This window comes from Bos indicus x Bos taurus, chromosome 16, assembly GCF_003369695.1.
Source record: "Bos indicus x Bos taurus breed Angus x Brahman F1 hybrid chromosome 16, Bos_hybrid_MaternalHap_v2.0, whole genome shotgun sequence".
Lineage (NCBI taxonomy): Eukaryota > Metazoa > Chordata > Mammalia > Artiodactyla > Bovidae > Bos > Bos indicus x Bos taurus.
This window is the reverse complement of record NC_040091.1, coordinates 76,685,956-76,710,027: the sequence shown is the minus strand read 5'-3', so window position 1 is coordinate 76,710,027 and position 24,072 is coordinate 76,685,956.

The window sequence follows — 24,072 nt, the reverse complement described above, 5'->3', positions numbered from 1 at the left end:
GAGGGAGACAAAGGGAAGGGAGGAGAAGGAGAAATAAGAGAAAGAAAATGGAACTAGTTGGATACTTAGAGAAGAGGCCAAAAAAAAAAAAAAAAAATCACTCTGGGACTTCCCTGGTAATCCAGTGGTTAAGAATCCGCCTTCCAAAGCAGGGGACACGGGTTTGATTCCTGGTCAGGGAGGTAAGATCGCATATGCCTTGGGGAAATGAAGTCCATGGGCTGCAACTAGAGAGCCTGAGCGCTCTACAGTCCGTGCTCTGCAGCATGAAAAAGCCCACAAGCCACAACCAGAGATGTCCCCGTGCAGCACCCTAGAGGAAGCCCACGAGCCGCAGCAAAGACCCAGCGCAGCCGAGATACTAAAAAGGTAAATTTAACTTAAAAATCACTGCTACTATTCGCCATCTGGATCCCTGGTAACCCTCTCTTACACATGCAATGAAATCATTAACCCGTAGAGACACAGATCTCTCTGACAAAATCATTTCTACCACTTTGTGTAGACTTCAACAGGCTTCCGAAGGGATCAACTGTTCTCGTTGACCCCAAAAAATCAGCCTCTGCCTTTGACAATATATACTTTTTAAAGTAAACCCTCTCTCTTTTCTCAAACAGTGATCATTTCTTTCTCCAACATGTCTTTTCCCTAAATGAAGAACGGAGAGTCTCTGCCAGACAAGATACTCTCAGAAATATCCCTCCAGATGGACTCATCTGAATAAGAGATCGCGGAGGGACATCCAAATTAGCTAAGTGGATGATCACCTTGGCTTTGGGTTTGCCACCTTTTCTGACTTGCTGTTTAGAGGATGCTCCGCTTTCTTTGGGGATTTGGCTTTTGCACTGGCGCTCACTGCCTTTTCCAGGTTGAGTGATGAGAGGTATCCAGTGTTTCTGTGTCCTCCTCATCCTTACTGCAACCTCAGTGAACACACAGAAGAGGAAAAAGAAATTGAGGTCCCTTCTGGCAACAGGCTCAGCAAGTAGTTGCGAAGGAACTAGGGTTGTGAAAACGAAACCTTTAATGCACATGCCAGACGAGAAGTCTGCTTTCCTTTCACCAATATTTAACTTTCTTTAGTAAATCTGGATTCTCGAAAGCCATAGTAGGTTCCAGGCAGGGCTAAGGGACATGTTTCTGAGTGTTTCATTGCCAGATCTAATGCAAGTAATCTCAGGCAGAATAGTTGGAAGGTCTTTGGACTCAGGTGGGCTTTTCAACACTGGAAGCTGAGGGTCAATGGGGAGAATTCGAAAGCAGGGACCCAGATCTGCAAGTCAGTCTTGAGCCCAAGCTGTTCTCATGAATCCTTCAACTGCACATCACAGGTGGGCAGGGTCCCCACGTTACTAACATCCTGCATTAGGTGAGGTTTACTGTTCATCACAGCGGCCCCAGTACCGGCCTTCTGGGAATAGAACCCATGCCTCCTTGCAGTGGAAGCTCAGAGTCTTAAAACTGGATCACCAGGGACGTCCCCACCTATAATATTCTTAACATGCGGAACAGCGTCTATCAGATAGTAATGGATACTTGCTGAATGAATTGCTTACATTATCAAAGACACTTGACTACTTTTTACACATCATTGCATTTGAATTGGAGAAGGAAATGGCAACCCACTCCAGTGTTCTTGCCTGGAGAATCCCAGGGACGGGGGAGCCTGGTGGGCTGCCGTCTGTGGAGTCGCACAGAGTCGGACACGACTGAAGCGACTTAGCAGTAGCAGCATTTGAATTACAAACTTGCAATTACCTTACAGGGCATTGGGTCTTACTGTCCTCATTTCACAGATAAGAAGATGAGCCTCAGAAAGATTAAACAACTTGCCCAACCTAGAAAAAGAGCTGTTTGATTCTAAAACTCCCGTAACAACACACCATCAACTCATCTCACCCTTAGTCTTGAAATCAATTATTAAGGAACTATTTATAACCGTCCTAATGGCAACAAACTGGTTACTCAAGTTATTCTAAATTAGCCTTTCGAGAAAATTAAGCATTCTTGTGCTTATTCATGCACTTAGGCAAGAGATATGTCAGTGTCTACTGCTATGTGCCAAAGACATCACCAGGTTCTGGGAAAATGGACCGAGAAGACCTGAGCTCCTATGCTTAGAGATCTGGCGAGACATACACAAAAGTGGAAAACTACAACACAGAGGCCAGAGAGGCACGGGGTATTAGGGGATCTGAGCCCTGCTTCCCTCGAAAATGGCAGACACGTGAGAAGAATTAAGAAGCACAGGGTGGGACTTCCCCGGCAGTCCAGTGGCTAAGACTCTGTGCTCCCGACGCAGGAGGCGCAGGTTTGATCCCTGGTCGGGAAGCTAAGGTCCTGCCTGCTGCAGTGTGGCCAAAATTTTTAAAAAAATAACAAATAAGCCCCAGGCTGAAAGCACTCTGCTGGATTCTCCTGCACTAAGATGGTCACAGGGCAACGTCCACGTTCACCTGTTAGACTCTTAGCCTCGGTCTTATCATTTCCAATTTTGGTAAATTGCCCGTCATCCTTCTCCTGGTTTAAAACCTCTGTGGGCTTTCATTGTAAAGGGTTAAAAACTCTGTGCTAACATGCTTTGTTTTCAGGTATTTCACTTGCTTATCCTTTCATCATTGTTGCTGTTTTTCTCTGTATATCCATTACATTCATTGTAAATCATGGAGCCAAAAATTAGGATCAGCCCCCACTAAGAAACACTGGAGCAATGATACATATCACGTAAAAGAGAAGCCCTCCTGTGAGCCTACTCCTGTTTATATGTCCCAGGGTGTGGGGGGTTGATTTCTGTGTGTGCAAGCAATGCTTGAATGACATGTCATATTCTTGATTTCCAACCAGGTCCCTTCAATTACACCAACTGCAATCTTTCCATTTCCCCTTTTCCTTTTAATCACCCTCCTCCAATCCAACCAGAGCTTTTGGATATTCCATCTTTAGAAGTGTCCACGTGTTATATAGCTTTTAGGCTCACTTGTAAGCAAATTAAAAGTAGTTTAGGAGAAGAAACTAGCAAAAGAAAACACACACATGAGTAAGTTGCAGATTCTAATTAAACAACTCACTAATTCCGGTGTGGTTTTATTTTTATTGACAGTAAAAACCAAAAAACATTTGTCTGTTTTTGCTACAACGCATGCCCTACCTGTGAGGCCCTGATTTGTGTGTTTACTGTCATTGCAGTTATAAAACAAGAAAACAGTTATGGGAGTTCATGTTTTTAAAAGATTGTGAAACAATTTTGAAAAATAATTGAAATATCATTATTACAGCTATCATCAAAATAATTCAGGTGTTTCCATAGCTTCAACAAAAGTACACTGCTGTTCAACTGGTTGGCTGGAAATACAGAAATGCATTTCTAGTCAACCATTTTCTGTGGGTTAAGTGTCATATCTTTTTGTCTTTTCATACCGTACCCACAGAAAATGGTTGAATAGAAAGAGATCAAATCAGTCAGTCCTAAAGAAAATCAACCCAGAATATTCATTGGAAGGACTGATGCTGAAGCTGAAGCTCCAACACTTTGGCCACCTGATGGGAAGAGCCAACTCATTGGAAAATATCTGATGCTGGGAATAATTGAAGGCAGGAGAGAGGGATGACAGAGGATGAGATGGTTGGATGGCATGACCTACTCAATGGACATGAGTTTGAGCAAACTCCAGCAGATAGTGAAGGACAGGGAGGCCTGGTGTGCTGCAGTCCATGGGGTCGCAAAGAGTTGGACACAGCTGAGCAACTGAACACCACCATTTTCTGTGGGTTCACCTGTGATTTGCAACTGGAGCTCAAACTCTTACTGAAAGAAAGAAAGAAAGGGTGTAAGGAGGGAGGGAGGAAAGGAAGGAAGGCAGAGAAGAAAAAACTGTAATAGAAGCACTTTGTAATATTACTGCTTTTGCATTTCTCTCTGGTGCTGTACCTGCATCACATGCTATCTGTTACAGCACATAGATAGGTCATAGCTCAATTTTCTAGGTCCCAGGTATTTTTCTAAGTGCTTTTCAAACATCAAATCATTTTATCTTCACAACTCAGCTACTTTATAGTTGAGGAATTGAAGGTACGGAGAAGTTAACTAACTTTCCCAAGGATGCGTGGCATGTAAGTGGTGGGACTGGGTTCAAAAGCAGCACCGCCCAATACGAATGCAATATGAGCCGCATCTGTAATTCTAAGCTTTCTAGCAGTCGCATCAAAAGTAGTCGAGAGCCATTAAATGAATTCTCACACATTGTATTTCACCCAAAATATTGGATTGGCCAGAAAGTTTGTGTTTTATGAACTCTTTTGGCCAACCTAATATTATTTCAACACGCAATTAATTTTAAAAAGAGATATTTTTCCATTCTTTTATGCACACCACAAAGTCCAGTAGGCATTCGCACACATAGCGCAGCTCCTTGTCGACCAGCCAGTCACACACGTGATCTCTGTGCGTGGGTATAGCAAGTGGCTACCATTTTGTGCAAGACAGTTCTAGAGTCTGGGCATTTTGTTTTTCTTTTGATGTTTGACATCAGTCAATAACAGTGTCAAACGATGAACCTTGGAAAATGAAGAACATTTCCGTTGGGTTAGTGGATTTAACTTACATGTATATGTGTCAGTTCTAGATAACAATACAAGTACTTTTTGTCTGTCTGGACTTCGGAAGCTGCTGCATGCCCACAGCTGAGTTGTAAGTACCGCCTACAATTTACAAGAACAGGAACCTACTTCATGCAGATGTTCCCATCCCCCCCAGGTGCTCAGCTCCACTGCACAGCAGCAGGTGTCCTCTCCCTCCTCCACCCCTCCCCCTCCCCGCCCCTCCCCCTCCCTCCCCCTCCTTCCTGGTCCCTCCCTGTCCTTCCCTCCAATCCCTCTCCTCCTCCTGCATCCCCTGCGTCTGCCCATTTCCTTCTGCTGGGTGTGCAGCCCTCTCTGCTCCAGGCTCCTCTTCCAATGGACCCTTCTTTCTTTGTGTGTGTTCTCAATGCAGAAGGTCTTCTTAAAGCTCCAAAGTGGTTTTTCGTTGTTTAGTTGCTGAATCATATCTAACTCTGTGTGACCCCATAGATTGCAGCACACCAGGCTTCCCTTTCACTGTCTCCTGGAGTTTGCTCAAACTCATTTCCATCGAGTCAGTGATGCCATCCAACCATCTCATCTTCTGTTATACCCTCAATCTTTCCCAGCATCAGGGTCTTTCCCAGCATCAGGGTCTTTTCCAATGAGTCAGTTCTTTGCATGAGGTGGCCAAAGTATTGGAGCTTCAGCTTCAGCATCAGTCCTTCCAATGAATATTCAGGGTTAATTTCCTTTAGGATGGACTGGTTGGATTTCCTTGTAGTCCAAGGGACTCTCAAGGGTTTTCTCCAGCACCACAGTTCAAAAGCATCAAGTCTTGGGCACTCAGCCTTCTTTATGGTCCAGCTCTCACATCCATACATGACCACTGGAAAAACCATAGCTTCAACTATACAGCCCTTTGTTGGCAAAGTGATGTCATGACTTTCTGTATGACTGCTACTGGGCACTTTTTTTTAAGCTATTTTAAAACATATTAAGGTTTAATAATGTTAACCTTTATTTTAACATGATTGCTTGAACTCCTATGGATTCACATCAAATACCAGTTTGGTTTTGTCAGTGTTTCTTCTAATAATAATTCCATTGTAAAAGGACTACCCCTATGCACTTTATCCCGGATGCTTTACCTGCTGTTACTGATGTTCCTGAACATTCTTCAGGATCACCAGTGGGTAACTATGTGGGCATTCCTCACTTCCCTCTCCCGTATGGAACTGGGTCAAAGGAGCTCTTAGGCAGTCCTAAAAGATAAAAATACTCATCGAAGAGCAGCACAGTGCGGAGGTGAGAGAAAGAGGAAGCCCACCCCCCTTTGCCTCCCTGTGGAGAGTTCCTGGTGGGAGGTCATGGGCAAGTGACGGTGGGAAGTCTCAGCTCTCTACACAAGCTGGGAACACACTCATCCCCCCAATCTTGTGATGTCCTAAGTCACCCAAGGGCAATTTCTACCCAGCAGAGACAACAGGGTCCCCAAGTACTGGCTCATCGGTTCCTTAACAACTGATTCCAGCCTGGGGAGGCGGGGTGTTATTATTGTTTAGTTGCTAAATCGTGTCCGACTCTGTGCAACCCCATGGACTGTAGTCTGCTAGGCTCCTCTGTCCATGAGATTTCCCAGGCAAGGATACTGGAGTGCGTTGCCAGTTCCTCCTCCAGGGGATCTTCCTGAACCAGGGATGGAACCTGCATTGGCAGGCGGATTCTTTACCACAGAGCCACCCGTGAACCCCTAGCCCAGGAGTGGCTCAACTCCATTTTAACTGAAGGAACTGCCTCCGAGGCTCTGCATCTTCAGATTCTGTCTCAAGCTCCTCCGCTGCTTCTTTAGAGGGAGGCAGGAGGCATAGGGAGAAGACAGGTCCAGTGGCTGTCAACAATGAATGTCTACAAAATTTCATCTACCATGCCCACCTCCAACCACCTCGTGCTGAAGCAGGAGGGAAGGGCGCAGGGCACACAACCTTTGAAAGAATGACATAGCTCGAGGGCACAGCACAAACTGGTTAGGACCAAATGGGCCCAAGACGGCAGACAAGTCAACGTGACTAGACCGTGGTCTTCAGTAAGCACTCAGTATAACACAGAGCAGGCTAAATGACACACCCAGAGCTGTCATGACAGTACCCCGTAGGACCATCAAAGACCAAAAAAGTGGGCAGTGGCCTAGCCCTGGAAACCCCTGCCCCTTCCCCTGAAATAGTTGGAATAATCCTCCCACTCATTAGCCTATGAAATCACCCAGCCCATAATAGCTAACCACACCACATTTCGAGGCTGCCCTCACCCTCTGTGATGGCCCACACTCTGTCTTTCTGAATAAATCCACTGCTTACCTACCACTTTGTCTCTCACTGAATTCTTTCTGTGATGAGACATCAAGAACCTGAGCTTCATTTGGTCCTGAAACCAAGTCTGTGATCTCAGTTGGAAAACCAAGGGTTTTGGCTGGGTTCAAATCCCGACCCCGTGGGTTCACGTCCTAATCTGAGATAAACGGTTTCAGTCCTATGTACAAACAACCCAACCTGTCTGCAGAATAGCCTGTCTTTTCCATGCAAATTTATGCATGCTTTATTCCTAAACCTCCTACGTGTAAGACAACAAATTAAGTAGAAAGAATATGAAAAGTTGAAGTCAGTGTCAACTCCTGATCCTCACCTGACCTTTAAGGAGCCAGATAAGGAGGACCAGCCACCTGAGTTCCCTGTCTTTCAGTTTCTATGTCCATAAAATGGGCAAAGTAATGCGTGCCCTGTTGATGTGGGCATGGTGAGATTCAAAGAAGGCAATACAAGCTTCACATGAGTGTGGGTCTCCTTCTGCGGCAGAGACCAGTGCGCTTGTCAGCAGTGAGAGAGGAGGGAAGGGGGCAGGTCACAGCCTTTAAAAGACTGAGATAGCCTGAGGGCATTGTATAAAGTGATTGGAACCAAGTAGGTCCAAGATGGTGGGCAGCCAACCTCCGCTAGACTGTAAGCCTCTGTATACATTCATTGTAACACATCAGCTGGCTAACTGATAGACCCACCAGCACCATGACCATTATGAGACCAACCATCAGAGATCAAAAAGTGGGTGGTGGCTCAGTTCCTGGAAATCCTTGCCCCTTCCCTGAAGTAACTGGAATACTCCTCCCACTCATTAGCCTATGAAATTACTCAGTGCATGAAAACTAACTATGCCATATTTCAAGGACTATTCTTGGGTTCTGAGATGGACTATAACTTTGTCTCTAAATAAATCCTGTTCTTAGCTATCACTTTGTCTCTCACTGAATTCTTTCTGTGATGAAACATCAAGAACCTGGGCTTCGTTCGTCCCAAAACCAGATGTGTAACCTCAGTTAAAAGACCAGTTAAAAAAGATTTGGGTTCAAGTCCCAAACCATGTTACATGGTTACATGGTTTCAGCAGCACCATGAAATTTATGGAGTTCAAGTCAACTAGTTTGTATCACAAAATGTACAATGGAGGACTGATTGATTTTTCAGAACCTGTAACCTCTAGACTGATTTCAGTTCAGTTCAGTTCAGTCACTCAGTCGTGTCTGACTCTGCAACCCCATGAATTGCAGCACACCAGGCCTCCCTGTGCATCACCAACTCCCAGAGTTCACCCAAACCCATGTCCATCAAGTTGGTGATGTCATCCAGCCATCTCATCCTCTGTCGTCCCCTTCTCCTCCTGCCCCCAATCCCTCCCAGCATCAGAGTCTTTTCCAATGAGTCAATGCTTCACATGAGGTGGCCAAAGTACTGGAGTTTCAGCTTTAGCATCATTCCTTCCAAAGAACACCCAGGACTGATCTCCTTTAGAATGGACTGGATGGATCTCCTTGCATCCAGGGGACTCTCAAAAGTCTTCTCCAACACCACAGTTCAAAAGCATCAATTCTTCGGTGCTCAGCTTTCTTCACAGTCCGACTCTCACATCCATACATGACTACTGGAAAAACCATAGCCTTGACTAGATGGACCTTTGTTAGCAAAGTAACGTCTCTGCTTTTTAATATGCTATCTAGGTTGGTCATAACTTTCCTTCCAAGAAGTAAGCGTCTTTTAATTGCATAGCTAAAATCACCATCTGCAGTGATTTTGGAGCCCAGAAAAATAAAGTCTGACACTGTTTCCACTGTTTCCCCATCTATTTCCCATGAAGTGATGGGACCTGATGCCATGATCTTCGTTTTCTGAATGTTGGGCTTTAAGCCAACTTTTTCACTCTCCACTTTCACTTTCATCAAGAGGCTTTTTAGTTCCTCTTCACTTTCTGCCATAAGGGTGGTGTCATCTGCATATCTGAGTATGTCAAATAAAAAAAATGCATTTTATAGAATTTATTTTCCTTTGATAAAGAGGTACCTCTGGAAGATGAAGGGTGAACTCTCAACACGAGTCTATTACATTGACATTAAAATCTATCTCTGAGTGAATTTCTCCTCCATTATTTTGTTTAACCTTCACAAAACCAAGCATGTCTAATGGTATATGGTATGGTTATAGATTAATAGTAAAACAGTACAGCCAATGTTTCAGCCAATTAGAAACACTCCCCAGTTGTCTAATCCACCCCACTCACCATTAAGCATTTGATATTTGTCTGAAAGCCGGAAAAACTGGAAAACCCAGATCTTCTTGTTACCGAAAGAGCGTGTGGGATTAGGCTGCTCACTGCTCAAAAGCCAATAAATAGGCCAGGCTGATGGAAAGGAAAGTTTACTTTCTTTCAGATTCTAGCTGGGCGGGGGCGGGTCACAGAAACCTGTCCAAAGGCCAACTCCCCTTCCACTGGCGACCATGGGGCAAGAGCTTTTATAGAGAGAAAGCAGCGGAGGGGGGCATGCGCGGGGAAGGGGGGATGCTGCACGCAGAAACAGCACAGTCAATCTCTCACAGTCATCTTCAAACTGGCCTTCAGTGGCCTGACCAGTGCCATCTTGGTAGCTTTAAAGCACAGTTAATCTTCACTTCCAGGCGCACTTACTCCCGTTTCTTTGCAGTCGATTTTTGGAACTGTGGCAGCTCGTGTCCCGGCTGCAGTCTGGTCATCGTGTGGTTAACTTCTCCACCTGGGGTTTCAGTATCTATAAGGCAGCTCACAGGATATGGCTCAGCCCTTGAGAAAGAGCTAACGGTCCTTGACTATGCTTAATGCCTACATTACTACTATTTAGTCTCCTTAGACTGTTTTCCTCTGTTTCAGCATTTCTCACTTCTCTGATTAAACTTAGTATTTGAGTAAAGCTTCCCGCAGGCAAAAGGCAGGCAGAGGGCATGGTGGGGGCAAGGACCATGGGGTCCTGCTCCGTTTAACTCCTTCCTTTCATTCTTTCCTTCAGTCTATGTCAGTAGTTTCCAAACTTTGAAATTCAAGGAATTACGATGCACTGTTTTGCTTTGTTACCGTTACTGTTCCTACTTTGCCTTGTGTGTGTGTGACTTTTGGTCCCACCATGTAGGATCTTCGTTCCCTGACCAGGGATCAAACCCACGCCCCCTGTGCTGGGAGCACAGTGTTTTAACCACCAGGGAACCCACGCAGCTGTTTTGTTGTTGTTTCTCCTAAGCAAATTCAAGTAAATCAAACTTGACAGAACTTCAAAGGTGTTCATTCGTGTATCTTAACAGGGGCAAGCCATAGACTTCAGGACCTAAAATGGCTTTATAAACTGCAGATCTACCCCAGGGCACCCAGTAAGACTACCCACTCTTTCCACTGCTGTTTCCTTCAGCTGAGCACTCCAACAGCTGAAACTGATAACTAACACTTACCAGGAACTGCCTCTATGCCACTCATGACAATAGGCATCTTTTGTTGATTATCTCTGATCCATACCACAGAAAAAAGTGGGTGTAATTATCACCATTTACAGAAGAAAAAACAGAGGTTTCAGCCAGGGAGAGCAACACCCTGAGGTCCCTCGCCTAGAGAACCACGTGGTCAAAATTCAAGCCTGAGGTGTATCCCATGCAAATAGCTCTTCGCACTAGGATGTACCATGGTCGTGATGAGCAGTGCAGAAGTCTGCTAGATAGACTCGCTGCGATAACCCAGGCTGTGTAAAAGGCAGGAAGGTTACACGTTATTTTTGGTATGATCTCTGCTTTATCCAAAGGCCAACGTCAGTAATACTCAGGAAGCGCTTTCTCCATGCAGGTATTTCTCACTCTTGATCCAATTTAGTTTTCAAGATATACTCATGACACGGGAACTGATTTATCTACGATGTTTCATGGATGAGGCTGAGTAACGTGCCCAAGATCACCCATCTTATCAGGGACAAGGGTGTAGCCCCAGTGTCTTGGGCTTTGGTTACCATTACTGAGCCACCCTACACCCTAAGAAGCTAGGGCCCAGCTGCCAGGGGATCAGTCTTTGGGAGAAATGGCATCTGAAATACAGAAGTCTAATGATCCCCTGGTTTTTCTTGTTCAAGGGTACTGACTTTCAGTTGCAAATTTGTTCAAAGAAATTCTGAAGCGAAAAGCATGAAGCATATCATTGAACAAAGAACTTCCCTGAAATCTACCCTTGGTATACATTTCAAACATTGAGGACTAGGAAATAAAGCGTCTTGCTGATATGACAGCTGTGTACTGAGCAAAACCTCTTTCTGAAAGGACTTGGATAGCAACACTGACAAGCTTGAGAAAACCCTGGGAGACAGTCAAGAGCAGAGAAGCCTGGTGTGCTGCCGTCCACGGGGTTGCAAAGAGTCAGGCACGACTTAGCAACTGAGCAACAGCAACAGTCTCATCTTGAGGGCTCCCGGGTGGCTCAGGAGTGAGGAATCCGCCTGCCAGTGCTGGAGACGAACGAGACTCGGGTTCAGTCCCGGGCTCAGGAAGATCCCCTGGGAGAGAAAATGGCAATCCTCTCCAGCACTCTTGCCTGGATGGACCGAGGAGGCTGGTGGGCTACAGACCACGGGGACACAAGTGAGCAGCTGAGCATGCACGTGTCTCATCTTGAAGATTATGACTTTGGAAGAACTAAACTAATTGGAAAGAATCAAAGTATGTGAAATTCCTTAAAATTTTATTGACTTAAATAATTTCACCTATGTTACACATTAAAAAAAAAAAAACAAAACTTTATATTTAGTGCAGGGGAAAAAAAGTGTCTTGCTTTTCTTTCATCCCCTCTCTGGATTCCTGTTTAAATCCTTTTACCTTATCCCTAAATTGTCTGATGGTGAGAATTCTCAATAACACAGTTCACCAATGTATTGTAGCTAATCCAAACCCTAACTTTCCTCTTTTCTTTGTAAATGATTTACTACTCTTATTGCTATTCTATTTGCATTTTTATTTTTTGGTCACAAGGCACATGAGATCTTAGTTCCTTGACCAGGGAGGAAACCTACAGTCCCTGCACTGGAAGGTGGAGTCTTTTTTATTTATTTATATATTTTACTTTACAATATTGTATTGGTTTTGCAATACATCCATGCATCCGCCACAGGTGTACGCATGTTCCCCATCCTGAACTCCCCTCCCACCTCCTTCCCCATACCATCCCTCTGGGAAGGTGGAGTCTTAATCCCCGGACTGCAGGGAAGTTCCCAAACCCTAATTTCTCATAATTAGAAATCGATAGAGACTCTAACAGAAAATTAGATGGAAAGAAAGGAGTTTTTATTATGTTAGAATAAGTCACAAAATGAAGCACTTTTTCTAAATCACTATGCCACAGGCAATTCCTTTTAGCCGTAGGAATTCATCTTGAAAACAAAATTTCTACTTGAAATAATGAATTTGATGAAAAAATGAATAAAGTAGGACCTGTCAGGGTAGAGAAGTGAGTTCTCTTGGGCAGACAGAAAATCATAAGGACATGAGCTGTGAGGCGGACGAGATAACAGGAATATATAAGGTTTCAAACACTTTTTATTTAATTATATTTTTTAAATGTGCCATTAACTTGTGCTAGACACTTTTCTAAGTGCTTTATAAATATTAGCTAGTTTAATCTCACAACACCCCTGTTAGGTAGGTACTGGTTTTAGCTCTCCTTCTCCAGGGTTCAGTGAAAGGAAGGGCTGAGCTGGGACCCAGACTAAGCTCTCTGCTCTTACCCGGCTTTGTGTTGTATTCCTGTGGCCATGCGTACTCCTAACTAGACAGCAAGGACATGGAAACTAAGACATACCCACCTAATGCCTCAGCCAACACTTTTGGAAAACACTGTACCTTCAGTCATGTCCAACACTTTGTGACCCTATGAACTGTAGCCCACCAGGCTCCTCTGTCTATGGGATTTTCCAGGCAAGGATACTGGAGTGGGCGCTTCCTCCTCCAGGGGGTCTTCCCAACCCAGGGACTGAACTCACGTCTCTTAAGTCTCCTGCATGGGCACGCAGGTTCTTTACCACTAGTGTCCTCTGGGAAGCCTCAAAAAATACATCTTCCTTGACTGGGAATCAAACCTAGGTCATGGTCGTGAAAGCACTGAATCCTAGCCACTAGACCACCAGGGAACTGTGCATACCGTACCGAGTCTAGATTAAACCTAGTTGAATATCCTCTCAAGGAATAAATCCTGCTAATGCAAGTTTGTGCACCCAAGCCACAGTGAAGCTAAACAAACTGAAGTGTCAGAGTTTGGAACAGAGAAAGGCTTAATGTGGGGCCATGCAAGGAGATGGGTGGCTCATGCCCTAGAAAGCCCCAAACTCCCCAAGCACTGGAAAATAAAAATTCCTTCTTTTCGGCTGTGCTGGTTCTTCATTGCCGCACACAGGCTTTCTCTAGTTACGGCGAGTGGGAGCTACTCCTACTTTGGACGAGCAGGCTTCTCATTGCGGTGGCTTCTCTTGTTGGGGACCACAGGTCTGGAGCAAGGGCTTTAGGACGCGGCTCATGGGCTGAGTTGCCAGTGGATTCTAGGGCAAAGCACTGCAGTCAGAGCGAAAGGGAAAGGCAAGAATTCAGAGGCAGCCGGTGGCCTCCCAGATAAGGAGGCCAGAATAACTTGAAGGGCATCCACGGCGGGCGCCTTCAGATGCCTTGGCAAAGGACCTGATTTTTACCCTAATCGGGCTGGGCAGTCACCATGAGGCCCTCAACAGAGGAATGACATTGTTCTGGCTGTTTTAATAGGATAACTCTCACTGCTGTACTGAAAACAGATTTAAGTGGAGCCAAAATGAAGAGAAGAGCGGTCAGTAGGGACTTCCCGGTTGGTCCAGGGATTAAGAATCCTCCTTGCAACTTAGAGGATGCAGGTTCAATCTCTGGTTAGGGAACTAAGATCCTACATGCCAGGGAACAACTAAGCTCGTGTGCCATAAGTACTGAGTCCACGCACCACAACCAGAGAGACTGTGCGCTGCAGCCATCCACGTGCCACAGCGGAGGCCCGATACGGCCAAATAAATAAATAAAGTACTGTTTAAAATAAAGAAGAGCAGTTTGTAGAATAAGGCCAATCCGCTACTCAAGCGATGATGGTGGTTTTAACCAGGGTGATGTTAAGGAGCTGGTGAGAAATCAGATTCTGAATTTAGTTTGAAAAAAAAAAAAAAAACTCAACAGATTTGTTGAAGAACTTGATCTGGGTAAAGAAAGAAAGAATGACTCTGTCTTGATGAAATACGTGAGCGGAACAACCATTTTCTTCAACGAGGGGAAATATAGGAGGAGCAGGTTCACCAGGGTCAGGAACTCAGATTAGGACTTGCGAAAGGCAAGATGCCTTTTAGACAGCCAAGCGAATGTGACGCTGCTGGTGCAAAGTACAGGTTTTGTCTGTGAGTCATCAGCATGTAGATGGCATTTAAGCATGTGAGCCAGAATGAAATCACCCTGGGAGGGAATATAGATTAAAAAGGAAATGGTCCAAAAGCTGAATCCTGGGTAACTCCAAAACTTGTAAGAAAATGGGAGGAACCAGAGAAACAGACGGAAAGGGAGCAGCCAGAGAAGTGGAAGGATTCGGGGTGTGCTTCAAGTGGAGGGTGGCTTTCAAGGGATTCAGCCGGGAGGAATGGTCAGAGATGCCCACACCTACCTTCAAAGCAACCTGCGGTTGGGGGCTGGCTCCTCCATCCTTTAGAATAAACACACAGACACTTCAGGGACAACAGGGAGCCTTCAGAACAGGGAGCCGAGGGGACGGTAGAGGACTGTATGACAATCTCAGGTCAAGTTCCTTAGACTAGAACCCTCAGATTGTCTACAGAATGTGCCCCTGAGACGTCAGCTTCATGGGGGATGGGGAAGCCATTAAATACTGTGAAAGACACATAAAGACCTGAGGTAACAGGTCTGCAAGCTTCTCACAGGAAATAGGGTTATTTGTTGAACTTCAGCTGAATAGTGTCAATGTAAAAAATATATACATATATATAGAGAGAGTTAAAAAGGGCAAGTGAAGCTTGACAAATGTCCTCTGACAAGTCAGTGCAAAGTCTTATAAGGTGGAGAAGGGATCACTGGGGTCTTGGAGGATCCAACAAGTTTGGTTCCTTCAAGCTGACATTGGAAATGGGCTTCACAGGCCTTGTTTTCCAGGCAAATACAAAAAAGCTCCCCCAGGCAAAAGGAAGCATCTTTTTTTCTTTTAATTGGAGGATAACTGCTTCACAACATGGTGTTGGTTTCTGCTGTCAGTTCTGTTGCTCAGTCGTGTCCGACTCTTTGTGACCCCATGGACTGCAGCACGCCAGGCCTCCCTATCCATCACCAACTCCCGGAGCTTGCTCAAACTCATGTCCATCGCGTCAGTTTCTGCTGTAGGACAACATGAAATCAGCCGTAAGTGTACATATATCCCCTCCCTCTTGAGCCTCCCTCCCCTCGCCCTCCCCCACCCTCTAGGTCATCACAGAGCACTGAGCTGAGCTCCTTTTGTTATGCAGCAGCTTCCCATTAGCTATCTAGTTTACACACGCCCGTGCAGTGCTTAGTCACTCAGTCATGCCTGACTCTTTACCACCCCGTGGATTGTAGCCCACCAGGCTCCTCTGTCCATGGGATTCTCCAGGAAAGAATACTGGAGTCTGTTGCCATGCCCGCCTCCAGGGGATCTTCCCAACCCAGGGACTGAACCCAGGTCTCCCACATGGCAGGCGGATTCTTTACCAGCTGAGCCAGCAGCGAAGCCCGATTTTGCACATAGGAGTGTAGATATCAATGCTGCTCTCTCAATTCACCAGAAGGGAAAGGCTGAATAAAGACATGGAGCGATGTTTCTGGGGTGGAAGGGTTGATGAGCAGTGGGGTGAAAGAGGAGGAGGAAGAAGAGGTCCGAGGAGCGGACAGGAGTCGGGAGGGCAGCTTCCCCGCCTAGCAGTGGGCGCACAAAGAGGACGGTCCGCTCGGACCCATGCGTGTCTCATGTGCCATTGTCAGCTGTCATGAAGAAGTGATGGGAATAATCGTTCTGTGCTGCAGACCAAGCCCTAGCCTTTGGCCTGAAAATTGCAGTTCACAGTTTTGAAACACCTGGAAGCTCCAGGCCTTCAGGAAACCAGGAATCCATCTACTTTTCACTGTTGTTCAGACTCAAGGACTGAACCTACTTGGGCAGAAGGAGGAAGGGTCACACAATTAGCAGAAATATGCAGGGGAGGGGATGGGACAGACAAGAAGAGGAAGTCTGAGCAAAAATGAAACTTCAAGCAAGAGAAACTACAAATTACAGACTAAACGCTTGCTAAACGTATAATTATAGCTATTCAAAACTTTCAGTGTTACACTGCTCTCAAGTTAAGTACCAGGAGAGCCAAGAGGCATTGACGGTAATCCTTCAACAGTGAGATACTTCCAAAAAGCACAGATTTTCTCTGTAAGATTTTGCTATTTTTTGGTAATTTTTTTTAATTTTTCACTATGAAAAAGAAATATGAAAGTATTTAGAAAAGAGAATCAAAGAACAAACACCTAAATCTATACTATGCCGATTCTTACACTTCCTTTTTACAAAGTTACAATGAGTGACACGCGTTCTTTTTCTACCTCATCTGAGAATTCAGATCTCGCCTACTCTTTGGAATTTGTATAAAAATACATAACTAAAATATTCAATTTATTGTTGAAAATAATGATAAATAATATAATGTACATACTAGCAATCAATAGTATCAGTAAATTGTGTGGCTTACATAGTTCCATGTAAAAATCATCAACGTTAACACAGAAACTAAGCATGGTTTATGCCACTCAAATTAAAGAAAATTGTGTTATTTGGTTTAATTTCTAAATACAAAAGAAAAGGATAAAATAGGAATAGAATAAACAGGAATATGAAAACAAGTGATTCCAAATAAGTAGAACAGGAAGAATTCTAGGGATTTCCCTGGAGGTCCACGGTTAAGATTTCTCCTTCCAAAGCAGAGGATGCAGGTCTGATCCCTGTTCAGGGAGCTATGATCCCATAGGCCTCCCAGCCAAAAATCCAAATCACGAACAACAGGGGCAATATTGTAGCAAATTCAACAAAAACTAAAAATGGTTCACATAAAAAAAAATCCTTAAAGATTTGTATCTGCCTAAAACAAGCATTTCTGACGAGGAATTTTCAGTAATCGAGGAGACCTAAGTTAAGCCAAATCTCACTTTGCTTTGATTTTTTTTAATTGATCACCTAGCATTTTATTTGATCCATATCTTAACTGTGTTTTATGCAGATGAAAAGGCCAGTTGATACTGCTTGTTTTCCCTGTTCATCTTTTTCATGAGGAAAAGATAAATATGGAAGGAAAAAGAGATATTTCTGGGAAGAGAGATGATTTGGGTTGGGGAGAGGGAAGGACTTAGTTGATCTTGAGATCAGCTCAGTTCTTCCACTCAGGAGACCCTGACCTCAGGGCTGCCCCTCAGGTTTTCTGAGACACAGTTTCCTGAGACTAGTCTTCTTATTTTATACACACTCTAACGTCTTTATTGATGAAATTGATATGTCATGTGACAACAATACCCATTCCCAGGGCTACTGTGAGAGTCAAATGGGTGAATGTATGGAAATGTGCATTGTAGTTGCCAAGTACCAGACCCAGTTTTGTTGGCATTTTGTTAGCAAATAAAGAAATTCTTGTCAATTAACACCTGCACAATACAAAATATTTGAAAAACAAACTCAAAACCTGTGTTATTAACATACATAATTTTTTAAACTTTTTATTTTATAATAGAAAATAGCCAATTAACAATGCTGTGATAAGGTCACCCAAGATGAACGGATCGTGGTGGAGAGTTCTGACAAAATGTGGTCCACTGGAGAACAGAATGGCAAACCACTTCAGCATTCTTGCCTTGAGAACCCCATAAACAGTATGAAAAGGCAAAAAGATAGGACACTGAAAGATGAACTCCCCAGGTCAGTAGGTGCCCAATATGCTGCTGGAGATCAGCGGAGAAAAAACTCCAGAAAGAATGAAGAGACTGAGCCGAAGTAAAAACAACGCCCTGTTGTGGATGTGACTGGTGATGGCAGTAAAGTCCGATGCTGTAAAGAGCAATACTGCATAGGAATCTGGAATGCTAGGTCCATGAATCAAGGTAAATTGGAAGTGGTCAAACAGGAGATGGCAAGAGTGAACATCGACATTTTAGCAATCAGTGAACTAAAATGGACTGGAGTGGGTGAATTTCATTCAGATGACCATTATATCTACTTTTGTGAGCAAGAATCCCTTAGAAGAAATGGAGTAGCCATCATAGTCAACAAAAGTCTGAAATGCAGAACTTGGGTGCAATCTCAAAAATGACAGAATGATCTCTGTTTGTTCAAGACAAACCATTCAATATCACAATAATCCAACCCTGTGTCCCAACCACTAATGCTGAAGAAGCTGAAGTTGAAGGGTTCTGTGAAGACCTACAAGACCTTCTAGAACTAACACCAAAAATAGATGTCCTTTTCATCATAGGGGACTGGAATGCAAAACTAGGAAGTCAAGAGATACCTGGAGTAACAGGCAAGTCTGGCCTTAGAGCACAAAATGAAACAGGGCAAAGGCTAATAGAGTTTTGCCAAGAGAATGCACTGGTCATAGTAAACACCCGCTTCCAACAACACAAGAGACATCACCGGATAGTCAACACCAAAATCAGATTGATTCTATTCTTTGCAGCCAAAGATGGAGAATCTCTACACAGTCAGCAAAAACAAGACTGGGAGCTGACTGTGGCTCAGATCATGAACTCCTTATTGCCAAATTCAGACTTAAATTGAAGAAAGTAGGGAAACCACTAGACCATTCAGGTATGACCTAAATTGAATTCCTTATAATTTTTCAGTGGAAGTGAGAAATAGATTCAAGGGATTAGATCTGATGTACAGAGTGCCTGAAGAACTATGGACAGAGGTTCATGACATTTTACAGAAGACAGTGATCAAGACCATCCCCAGGAAAAAGAAATGCAAAAACCAAAATCATTGTCTGAGGAGGCCTTACAATCGTTGAGAAAAGAAGAAACACTAAAGGCAAAGGAGAAAAGGAAAGATATAAGCATCTGAATGCAGAGTTCCAAAGACTAGCAAGAAGACATAAGAAAGCCTTCTTCAGCGATCAATGCAAAGAAATAGAGGAAAACAATAGAATGGGAAAGACTAGAGATCTCTTCAAGAAAATTAGAGATACCAAGGGAGCATTTCATGCAAAGATGGGAACAATAAAGGACAGAAACAGCATGGACCTGGCAGAAGCAGAAGATATTAAGAAGAGGTGGCAGGAATACACAGAAGAACTGTACAAAAAAAGATCTTCATGATGCAGATGATGTGATCACTCACCTAGAGCCAGACATCCTGGAATGTGAAGTCAAGTGGGCCTTAGGAAGCATCACTACAAACATAGCTAGTGGAGGTGATGGAATTCCAGTTGAGCTATTTCAAATCCTGAAAGATGATGCTGTGAAAGTGCTGCACTCAATATGCCAGCAAATCTGGAAAACTCAGCAGTGGCCACAGGACTGGAAAAGCAAGAGAGTTCCAGAAAAATATCTCCTTCTGCTTTATTGACTATGCCAAGCCTCTGACTGTGTGGATCACAACAAACTGTGGGAAATTCTGAGAGATGGGAATACCAGACCACCTGCCCTGTCTCCAGAGAAATCTGTATATAGGTCAAGAAGCAACAATTAAAACCGGTCATGGAACTACAGACTGGTTCCAAATCATGAAAGGAGTAATTCAAGGCTATATACTGTCACCCTGATTATTTAATTTCTATGCAGAGTTTATCATGAGAAAGGCTGGGCTGGCTGAAGCACAAGCTGGAATCAAGATTGCTGGGAGAAATATCAATAACCTCAAATATGCAGATGACAGCACTCTGATATCAGAAAGCAAAGAAGAACTAAACAGCCTCTTGATGAAAGTGAAAGAGGAGAGTGAAAAAGTTGGCTTAAAACACAACATTCAAAAAATGAAAATCATGACATTGCCATCACTTCATGGCAAATAGATGGGGAAACAGTGGAAACAGTGTCAGACTTTATTTTGGGGGGCTCCAACATCACTGCAGATGATGACTGCAGCCATGAAATTAAAGATGCTTGCTCCTTGGAATAAAACCTATGACCAACCTAGACAGCATATTCAAAAGCAGAAACATTACTTTGCCAACAAAGGTCCGTCTAGTCAAAGCTATGGTTTTTCCAGTAGTCATGTATGGATGTGAGAGTTGGACTATAAAGAAAGCTGAGCACCGAAGAATTGATGCTTTTGAACTGTGGTGTTGGAGAAGACTCTTGAGAGTCCCTTGGACTGCCAGGAGATCAAACCAGTCAACACTAAAGGAAATCAGTCCTGAATATTCATTAGAAAGACTGATGCTGAAGCTGAAGTTTCAATCCTTTGGCCACCTGATACAAAGAACTGACTCACTGGAAAAGACTCTGATGCTGGTCAAGATTGAAGGCAGGAGGAGAAGGTGATAACAGAGGATAAGATGGTTGGAGGGTGTCACTGACTCAATGGGCATGAGTTCAAGCAAGTTCTGGGAGTTGGTGATGGACAGGGAAGCCTGGCATGCTGCAGTCCATGGGGTCATAAAGAGTTGGGCATGACTGAGCGACTGAACTGAACTGATTTTAAAATGGAATATAGCCAACTGACAATGTTGTGATAGTTTCAGGTGGACAGCAAAGGGACTCAACCCTATATATACATGTATCCATTCTCCCCCAAACTTGTCTCCCATCCAGGCTGCCACATTACATTAAGCCAATTCCCTGTGCTATCGAGTAGGACCTTATTGCTTATCCATTTTTAAATATCACAGCGTGTACATATACATCCCAAACTCCCTACCTAAAATTTTCAGTGTGTGATTATTCTCAAAATATTAGCTTTGATTTTAAAAGGGCCTTAACTCAGTTATAGTAAGTAACCTTTCGAAAAAAGCGAAGCCTTTAGTTGCTCAGTCATGTCCGACTCTTTGTGACTCTATGGAATGTAGTCTGCCAGGCTCCTCTGTCCATGGAATTCTCCAGGCAAGAGTATTGGAGTGAGTAGCCATTCCCTTCTCCAGGGGATCTTCTCAACCCAGGGATGGAATTCAGGTCTTCCATATTGTGGGCAGGTTCTTGATCGTCTGAGCCACCAGGGAAGTCCAAGTGATCCTTTAGTGCGGTCGAAACAACCCCCTCCTCTTGTAATACAGTTCAGATTCCCCCCAGGCTCCTGGCCCCACCCACTTCCTCACTGCCCACCTCCCCTGGACTTGACCTTCCCATTTGTTTTGTGATTTAGATTGTCAGCTCCAGCCCAATGTGGTTTTGTCTCTACAGAAGATCCTGTGAATACACTTGCCAACTCTCCCATGGGTAGGTCTATAGTTATTTTCTTTCCTCCCAGAGCCCTGGCTGAGAGAAGATTTTTCTCTGCTTTTGTGTGGGTTTTTCTATCCCTCCTCATTACTAGGAAGGTGACCCTTCAAGAGTCAGGTGAAGACAAGACCATATCGAATCAGTCTAACTTCCTCCCTTGAGTTACGCTCAAAGCCCTTTTCTGTGTGAGCGGACACCTCTCCCAGTATTCTACTTTGCCTCTTTTGTCAAGAAGGGTCATGTAACCTCCCATGGGTATTTTTGGCCCTGGAAAAGACTCTTCTATTAATTAAATAAAGAGAAGACAAACTTCTGTAATAAAACTTGAAATTATGTGTGAGATATTAAAGAAAATTGATTACAGTTTTCTGTAATTGACATATTCACTGCAAACTATGGATATTTTGAAATTGCCTGACAATATTATTGTGCTAGCAGCAACTAAGAATGGATTTTCCTCTGTTCTAATTGAACATCTAGGTACTAAAAATTGTCATTGCTCTATGGACTTCCTTGGTGGTCCAGGGATTAAGATTTAGCCTTCCAGTGCAGGGGCTGTGGGTTTGAACCCCAGTCAGAGAGCTAAGAACCCACATGGCCCACGGCCAATAGCTCAAAACATTAAACAGAAGCTGTATTGCATGAGATCGGTGCGAAAGTCATCATGGTTTTGCCTTGTTGAACTTTGCCACTTGATACTGTGATACTTTCTTAAATGAGTGTGGTTTTACTCCATTTCAATGCACACATCTCACTTTGTCTTTTTTTTTTTTTTTTTGGCCAATGACCTATTACCTGTTGCTCATTTTATATTTATTTTAGACTATAAAAATGACATTAGACAAAAAGCAAAGTCAAGCAATTTTCTTACTCAAGTTCAAAATGGGTCAAAATGCAGCAGAGACAACTCACATCATCAGCAACACATATGGCCCAGGAACTGCTAAGAAACAGGCAATGCAGTGGTGGCTCAAGGAGTTTTGCAAAAGAGATGAGAGCCTTGAAGATGAGGAGTGTAGCAACCGGCCATTGGAAGTTGATAATGACTAACGGAGAGGATCATCGAAGCTGATCCTCTTACAACCATATGAGAAGTTGCCCAAGAACTCAGCGTCAACCATTCTATGGTCATTCAGCATTTGGAACAAATAGGAAAGGTGCAAAAGCTCGTTAAGTGGGTGTCTCAAGAGCTGACCACAAATCAGAAAAATTGTCATTTTGAAGTGTCATCTTCTCTTATTCTACACAATAAACCACTTCTTGATCGGATTGGGATGTGAGACAAGAAGTGGGATTTTATATGAGATCATGGTCACTCTTTGGTGGTCTGCTGCCAGTCTGACCCACCACCGCTTTCTGGATCCTGGGAAAACCATTACAGCTGAGAAGGATGCTCACCAAACACATGAAATGCTCCGAAAACTGCAGCGCCTGCAGCCGGCATCGGTCAGCAGAAAGGGCCCAACTCTTCTCCACAGCAACGCCCAGCTGCACGTCACACAACCAAAGCTTCAGAAGTTGAACAGATTGGACCAAGATGTTTTGCCTCATTCACCATATTCACCGCACCGCTCGCCAACGGACTACCAGTCCTTCAAACATCTCAAAAACTTTTTGCAGGGAAAATGGCTTCCACAACTATCAGGAGGCAAAAAGTGCTTTCCAAGAGGCTGTCGAATCCCAAAGCATGGACTTTTATGCTACAGGAATGAACAGTCTTATTTCTCATTGGCAGAAATGTGTTGATTGTGATGGTTCTTATTTTGATTAATGAAGATGCATTTGAACCTAGTTATAATGATTTAAAATTAATGGTCTAACCATGATTACATCTGTACCAACCTAATAACAAATTCAATGAAGACTTTAGGAATGGTCCAGATCAAAAGAAAAAAATCTTAAAGAAAAAGAAGTTGTCATTACTACAAAATGCAGTTGCCATATGATCCAGCAATCCCACTCCTGGACATATATCCAGACAAAACTATAATTCAAAAGGTACATTCATCCCTATGTTTAGAGAAGCGGTATGTACGATGTCCAAGACCTAGAAGTAACCTAAATCCACCAACAGAGGAATGAATGAAAAAGATGCGGTACATATATACAATGGAATATTACTCAGCATAACAAAGAATGAAATAATGCCATTTGTAGCAACATGAATAGACCTAGAGATTATCACACTAAGTAGGTCCGAAAGAGAAAGACAAATACCATATGTCATCACTTACACATGGAATCTAAAATATGACACAATGAACTTATCTATGAAATAGAAACAGTGATAGAGAACAGATTTGTGGTTGCTGGGGATTGGGGGAAAGGAGGATGAATTTGTCCCAAGCAGATAATCAAATCATTAGAAACAAGTAAAGGAAGAGACCTAAAACTGGAACCACAGGGACAAAGAACAAAGAAAAATCTTGTTTTAAGTTAAGTTGGAAGAAAAATGTCATAAATAAGTCAATATTCCTTGGAAGGTGAGGGATGCTGATCTCCCTACAGATATTTTATTCATTCTTTGTAAGCAAACACAGCACCCCCTTGAAAGTGTTCTTAATTCACAGAAAAGAGCTAAAGTTGACGCAACTACATTCTCAGCCTCCTTAACTTGCTTTTCTGGATTCCACCCTTGGCCTCTCCTTGGAGTCCAGTAGCCCACACCTCAGGTCACTTTGGAAGCAACAGCTGTGCTTGTTGACACAACAGT